The 8,156-nt window shown below is 39.5% G+C and overlaps 1 long non-coding RNA gene across 1 annotated transcript; it reads right to left on the bottom strand.

Moving 5' to 3' along the window:
* Window positions 1–451: 451 nt before the first annotated feature.
* Window positions 452–4,898, bottom strand: LOC127129366 (uncharacterized). The gene is made up of 2 exons (XR_007806315.1): window positions 4,843–4,898; window positions 452–571 (listed from the first exon to the last, which is right to left on the bottom strand). It is a non-coding gene; the product is annotated as an uncharacterized LOC127129366 (long non-coding RNA).
* Window positions 4,899–8,156: the final 3,258 nt, after the last annotated feature.

The following is an 8,156-nucleotide window of genomic DNA, read 5'->3' as shown; positions in this document are numbered from 1 at the left end:
GTTGTAAAGGGTAAAGCATTGATCAGGCCAGGCTTAAACACTAAAGCCAAAACTCATCCGCGGTTGGAAAATGGTCGGTCACGTAGCTTCTGGTTCAGTTTCAGAATTGTTGTTCAAAACGTGTCTCAATAAAGAATTGGTTGTTCTTTTTTTTTTAAAGTAATGCAGGCATATTGTCTACTAGGGATACAACGACTGCATTACGGTCCAAATTAACAACACCGAAAGAGAAGAAATATTCCCTGACAAGGCAACTTGAGAAGGTAGTGAAGCTGAAAATAAATTTGGAGTCAATTGTTTATTTTGAAATCTTCTGATGTTGATTCTTTTATTTGGTGTAGATGCAATACCAACTGTCACACTGACTTGTTCTTATTTCAACATTATGAGTTTCGCTGTGGATCTGATGCAGGATTTCACTTGTCCTGTACCTGTGATAAGAGAAGACAAATCAATTGCAACGTCTGTATTTTTATTGAGTACAATTTTGGTCTTTATACATATTCAGAAACTTTTGATATTCTAGGAAACATAATTGTAAATACTATTAACTTGTCTACTGTCTCTTGACCTTCCAAATCTCTCCATTTAACTTTTTAATAAAACCTATTAATTCTAACATTAAAGTTTATTCAACAAAACTCCTCTGTAAACTTAAATGTTTCTTCTATTCATCATCCCTATCAATTTCTTGCCTCTGTCGAAGATTTCTTTTGATAATGGTTTTGTGAAAATGTCTGCTGCTTGGTCCTTACTTGCTACATGCTTCAATTCGACATTTCCTTCCTTCACGTGTTCTCGAATGAAGTGGAAACGAACGTCAATGTGTTTGCTCCTTTCATGGTTTACTGGATTCTTTGCTAACTCAATTGCTGACCTGTTGTCAACGTGTATTATTGTAGTATCTTTCTGTTCTAGGTCCATTTTACTCATCAATCTTCTGAGCCATATTGCATGACAAACGCACCAGGAAGCTGCTACATATTCTGCCTCACATGTCGAAAGTGTTACTATTGGTTGCTTTTTAGAAAGCCAAGTAAATGCAGTATTTCCCATGAAAAACACATATCCAGAAGTGCTTTTTCGATCATCTATGTCTCCGCACCAATCACTGTCAGAGTAACCAACCAACTTGTATTTCTCTGAATTCGAGTAAAACATCCCAAGTGACACTGTTCCTTGGATGTACCTCAGAATTCGTTTCAATGCCTTCCAATGTGTGTAAACTGGCTCCTCCATGAATCGACTTACAATGCCTACACTTAATGAGATATATGGTCTTGTACATGTGAGATAGCGAAGACTTCCTACCAAACTTCGATATTTGCCTGCTTCGACACGTTCTCCTCCATCAAATTTCGACAATTTTGTTCCTGGTTCCATTGGCGTCGAAGCCGGATTACAGCTTTCCATCTTATATTTTTTCAAGATTTCTTTTGCATATTTTTCTTGTGAGATGAAGATTCCTGTTTCTTCTTGTCGAACTTCCAGACCAAGAAAGAATCTCATCAGGCCTAAATCTGTCATCTCGAATTCACGTGTCGTTGTGCTTTTGAATTCTTCTATCATCTCATCATTACTGCCCAGAAAAATAAGATCATCAACATAGAGAGCAACAAGTAATACATTCCTTCCATTTTTCTTCACATAGAGGGCATGTTCGTACGGGCATTGCTCGAACACGTTCTCCTTGAAATATGTGTCGATACGTGTGTTCCATGCTCGCGGTGCTTGCTTCAGCCCATATAGCGCTTTCTTCACTTTCAGTACCTTCTTCTCTTCTCCAGCTTTCATGTACCCGAGTGGTTGTTCGACATAGACTTCTTCTTCTAGTACACCATTCAGAAAAGCTATTTTGACATCCATTTGAAATATTGGCCATTTGAATTGAGCAGCTTGAGATATGAGTAATCGAATTGTCTCCATTCTTGCAACAGGTGCAAATACTTCGTCATAATCAACTCCTGCTTTCTGTTTGTATCCCTTCGCAACAAGTCTAGCTTTGTATCGTTCTATTTCTCCTTGAGCGTTCATCTTTTTCTTGAATACCCACTTTACACCAATGGGTTGACTACCTTTTGGCAATTCAACTAGCTCCCAAGTGTTGTTGTGGATAATCTCCCTCATCTCTTCGTCCATGGCACTTTTCCACTTCTTGTCTCGTACTGCTTCTTCAAAACTGATGTTTTCAGCATCTGCCAAGAGACATACAAGGTGCACTTCACTTGTCGAATCATACAGATCTTGCAAACTTCGCATTCTGGGTTGTGTAGGTTCATCTTCACTGTCAGAATCTCCAAGTTTTGTCGAAATGTTTGGTGGTACAGCGACATATGATTCTTCAACTTCGACAACAGCTTCTGTCGAACTGTTCCAGTCCCACTTACTTGCTTCGTTTATTCGAACGTCTCTACTCACTATCACTTTCTTTCTTATGGGATCAAATAGCTTGTACCCTTTTTTTTCTCATCATACCCAATGAGTATGTATTTCTGACTTTTGTCTTCAAGTTTTGTTCTTCGTTGATCTGGTACGTGTGCATAAGCAACACTTCCAAATACTTTGAGATGAGAGACTGTTGGTTTCTGTCCGCTCAACGCTTCTTGTGGTGTTTGATCTTCTAACTTCAAATGTGGACATCGATTTTGAACATAAATGGCACATTGTACAGCTTCTGCCCAAAATTCCTTTGGCATGTTCTTGCTTTTAAGCATTGAACGAACCATGTCACGGACTGTTCGATTCTTCCTTTCAGCCACCCCATTTTATTGAGGTGAGTATGCTGCAGTTAGAAATCTCCTTATACCCTGCTCTTCACAATACTTCATAAAAGCTGTCGAAGTATACTCACCACCTCTATCTGATCGAACTGCTTTAATGTGTCTGTCGGTTTCCTTCTCCACCATTACCTTGAACCTTTTGAACACCTCGAATGCTTCAGACTTTTCTTTCAGGAAATAAACCCATGTCTTCCGTGAGTAATCGTCGATGAAGGAAATAAAGTATCTTTTGCTACTGAAAGATTCTGGCGTGATTGGCCCACATATGTCGGTGTGAATCAAATCAAGGATATGCTTAGCTTGATAGTTTGCCTTCTTTTGAAATGAAGTTCTTGTTTGTTTGCTAAGCACACATTCTTCACAAAACTTTCCTTCATAATCCATATCTGGTAGTCCATGCACCATGTTCTTTTTCGCCAACCTTCTTAAACCAGCATGATGTAGATGACCAAAGCGTAGATGCCATAGTGACGCTTTGTCTTTGACACTTACTTGTAAACATTTTTCTCGAACGTTTATCAGATTCAGTTTGTACATTCGATTTCTCTCCATTTCGACACGAGCAATCAGATGTCCCAGCTTGTCCTTCAAATACAGTATCCGTTCTTTCATAAGTATCGAATAACCTTTTTCTGTAAGTTGTCCCAAACTCAAGATGTTGGTCTTAAGATTTGGTACATAATAAACATCTTGAATTGATCCAATCAACCCATCTTTCTGCAAGTAACGGATCATTCCCTTGCCTTCGACCTTCACTTTCGATGCATTTCCGAAAGACACATTTCCATCTTCAATCTTTCTCATTTCTTTAAACAAGTGTTTGTGACCACACATATGGTTACTTGCTCCTGAGTCAAGATACCAAACGTTGTCATTTGTGTTGATCTCATTTTGAGCCATCAAGAGAAAACCTTCATTTGCTTCAGCTTCCAAAGTTAGATTGGTTGTTTCTTCTACCTTCTTTTCGATTCGACAATCTTTTGCAAGATGTCCCACTTTATCACAGTTATATCATTTGAATGAGTTACAATCCTTCGCATAATGACCATACTTCCCACACTTGTAGCATTCAAAGTTGGAATGGTTAGACCTACCACCTCTTTGACCACGTCCTCTGCCACACCAATTTTGCTGGATCGATTGTCCTCTCTCGAAGTTGCTGCCTCTACCACTTCGACCATTGTCACGTCCTCCACGACCACGTCCTCTTCCTCGAAAGTTTTGAGAAAAAAAATACCTTTTCGTCTTTGATTTGCTCCTTGGTTTGATTTGCGTCCTCTACTCCTTCTTCTTTCTTTTTCATCTTTCGTTGTTCATGTGCTTCGAGGGAACCAGCGAGCTCTTCGACTACAAGCGTCGAAAGGTCCTTCGACTCTTCTATTGCACACAAAATATTCTCAAATTTATCTGTTAAAGATCTCAAAATCTTTTCGACAACTCGTGCATCAGTTACTGTTTCGCCATTTCTGGTGAGTTGATTCACCACCTTTTGTACACGCGTGATGTAGTCAGATACATTTTCTGACTCCTTCATCTGCATCCTCTCCAATTCGCCACGAAGAGTTTGGAGTCGAACTTGCTTTACTCGATCTGCTCCTTTGAACACTTTCTCTAGCGTGTCCCACGCCTCTTTCGACGTAGTTGAACTGGCAATCTTTTCGAAGCCTGATTCATCAACAGCCTTAAACAGCATGTAAAGTGCCGTTTTATCCTTCGATCGCGTCTCTTTCAACGCCTTATTTTGAGCTGACGTATATCCCTCAGTATCTGTTGGTTCTTCAAACCCATCTTTGGTTACCTCCCACGCGTCTAGAGATCCGAGAAGAGCTTTCATTTGGATACTCCAGTTTTCGTAATTTAACTTCGTTAGCCGTGGCAACGGCATTTGATTCATCATGTTTGCCATTAGCTCTGATGCCAATTTATGATAAGAGAAGACAAATCAATTGCAACGTCTGTATTTTTATTGAGTACAATTTTGGTCTTTATACATATTCAGAAACTTTTGATATTCTACGAAACATAATTGTAAATACTATTAACTTGTCTACTGTCTCTTGACCTTCCAAATCTCTCCATTTAACTTATTAATAAAACCTATTAATTCTAACATTAAAGTTTATTCAACAGTACCGGTATTCAACTCAGATGGTGGATTGCTGTCGATTTGCCTGTTGTACACTTGGTCACGACTTCGGCAGGAAGACAGATGCGTGACTGCAGGTCGAATGGCATCTGGTTCATTACGAATGAATGGTAGCTTGATTATATTTAGGTCTTATATGTATTTGTCCATTTGTATTTGTTTTAGGTTTCGTTCATGGTGATGGTCATGTAGGACAAGTAATGGGTATTTAGGCTGTAGTAATGCTTTTGTGAGTTGTTAGCTGAATGAAATTACAACATTTGTTATGTGGTTAATTCTGGTAGTGGTTCTTGTCACCTTTATAATATGAAGTCGGAATTGTATGTTATTTTATGGTTGTACACATTTGTAAGTTTAGATTACATTGATTTAGCAATTTGAACGAAGATGGATGAATGGATACATGGCACTTGAATGTTTGAAATTAGGTTGACTTGGTTTTGGTTTAAGTGGGTAATTGGTTATTTGGATTAAAATGGTGTTTGGTATGGATTTGAAAATGGCTATGGATATACTTTTGGGCCTTTGGGTTAAAATCAGCTCCAAAATTCAAATGGAGTTAAAAAATTAATTAAAACCAAAAAGAATTAATTAAAATTAGTTAGAAATTAGAATTAACTTAAATCAAATTGAAATCAAATTAAAACGTAACACCATGATAGATATGACCACAACATGCAGTGGATTATGGATGTTGGCCGACTTTGGTCAACTATTTGACCAAAAAGTTGACAATTGATCAAAGTGGAAGGTAGGTCTCAGACCCATACCTTCTTGCATGGCATGAATCTTGGTTGAATATCGATGACCTAGGAATGGTTTAAGGACTTAATGGGTCAAAAGCAAGCCAAATCCCAAGGAATAAGTGAAATGGTGTGAACATGAACTCAAGAACTCAAAACTAATAACCCACCCCAAAGGTATGACTTGCATGAATTATGATACTGTGGAGGTGATGGGCAAGACTTTTCTCAGGTAGATTAGGGTTTTAGCCCTAACCGAAAATGCCTCAATTAAACACTTACCTATATGGGCCCTTATGTACTTGTAGTTAGGGTCATAAGAGCAATCTTCAACCAAAGGTCTTGGATGAATTAGGATACTCCCTAATCAAGTCTTTGGGAAATGATCCCTAACTAGGGTTTAGAAGTCCAGATAAGGCTCACAAAACAAATTATTGGGCCTTTGCATCCCCACCACTAGATGGATACCCGAGCTGAGCCTCTAGGGTTTCCTCCACTCCACAATCCTAATTTCACAAGTCAACAACTTTGAATCTGCAATGATCAACCACTGGATATGAACGCATGACTGATGCATATGCATGGAGCATGAAGATATACAAGATTATCCTCCAATTAAGGATTGAATGAAAGAAGGGATCAGGGAGGGAAAATTTCAGGGTACAACACCTATTGCCACCATTTCTAAAGTGGGTCGTATCAAATAGACTATCAGGAAGTTGGAGAAAGAGAATGTCAGCCTTCGGTCCAGTCTGGGAAAAGTCACATAAAAAAGGGATGGTTTAAAGATCAACCTCTGTTAGAAGAGAGAGCGATTCACCAGAGCAGACACTGACATTCAGATTGAGCATAATACGAGAAGAAATGTGGGGGAAGCCTGGAAGGGAACTTTTGAGACCCTTGCAACCAAGAAGAAACAATTAGCTGAAGCCCAATACCACACATGCAAATTGAAGATTGATTACCAAAACCAGATCAAGAATCTGCAAGACCAATTAGAGAAGTGACATAAGGGGTTGAAGGAAGAGCAAAGTCGTGCCAAAAAGCTAGAAGTAACTTTTTCACAACACCAGAGCGATCTTAATATAAGGTTTAAGGAGATTCGAGAACTGAAGGGTCAAGCACACCGAAGTTTGGAAGATAGGAACCGGCTAAAGGATGAAGCTACTCATTGGGAAATCCATAATCGTCACCTACAGGTTCTCCTGGATCAGAAGGAGGCATTTGTACAGGATCTCTTAAGTGGACCCATTTATTCCTTATTGTACAATCTGTTCAAGGATGCACAGTACTAGAATGATAGACATGCACGCCTGGTCAAGTTTGTTGACCATGCTCTTAAGGACCTTCCTGGATTGATGAAGAAGGAGTATGTTGACATGTTCCCTCACAACACTCCATTGGTTGTTTTTCATTCCGTATTAGTGCATAGGGTTGTATTTGAAAGGATCAAAGTTGATCTTCTCGTAGTTCATTAAACATATTTCGAGTTGTAATAACTTGTATTGTTATTCTTCAAATGAACAAAAGAGATTTTGATGAAATAATGTTGTTGTCTGACTCCTACTCACTGTATGACTATATACACACACTGACACACTGGAACCCTAGAAATATTTTTCTTTCTTTTGCTTACATGCATCTACATTCATGCATTCATACATTTTGCTGACAAGAAACCAAAATGCTTACCCTATCCATCTTTTCAATAACAACTACGACGAATCGTCATCGCTATTACACCTGTCCAACAAATCTAGAATCATGGTTGATTACGAATCTGATAACGCTGGTGTCAAGGAGATCCTCGCCCAAGTCTAGGGAAGAATGGACCTTTTTCAGGGAAACATGGAGACTACATTGGAGATTCTCCAAGCTCAGAGGGAGTCTACCTCTGCTAACCTTGTTGTTGCCAATGTCACCAATGTTGTAGGGGTGACCAATGCTATTGTTGATGTTATTACCATTGTCGAAACTCCTATGGAGACTGTGGTACCGACTGTTGTGAATCAACACATGTTTCCTTTTACTTCAAATAGGCTTGTTGCTGCCTATCTCTAGGGAATGCCCCCAAACATTTCTTCTTAGTTTGCTAATGGGGGTGCCTTTATCCCTCAGCAAGCTCTTGACGCCCCTAATGTTGTCGGGAATGTTGTTGTCCCATGGGGTGTGCCCATGATCTAAACTCCTTCCACGGTTGATGCTTCCAACCTCGAGGATGCCCAAGGTCAGGTTCTTGCTGAAACGCATGACAATGAAGACGACTATTGAGGGTCGCGCCTCCACTTTTAGGTTCCTTCCCAGGATGCTCAACTTGTGAATCTTAATCAGTTTCAAGATGCTCCACTTGCTTACATTAGGGCAGATTCTAATCTGATGCTGACATATGAACCTACCAACCTTGCACTCCAGTATGTGCAGACTGTGGCACCTCATGCCCCTACTGCACAAGCTAGAGGGTAGTTCCCTTATATGATACATGCTACT

The sequence above is a fragment of the Lathyrus oleraceus genome, chromosome 3 (assembly GCF_024323335.1).
Source record: "Lathyrus oleraceus cultivar Zhongwan6 chromosome 3, CAAS_Psat_ZW6_1.0, whole genome shotgun sequence".
In the NCBI taxonomy this organism is placed as follows: domain Eukaryota; kingdom Viridiplantae; phylum Streptophyta; class Magnoliopsida; order Fabales; family Fabaceae; genus Lathyrus; species Lathyrus oleraceus.
The sequence above is the reverse complement of the archived record's forward strand: the minus strand, read 5'-3'. Positions and strand labels throughout refer to the sequence as shown.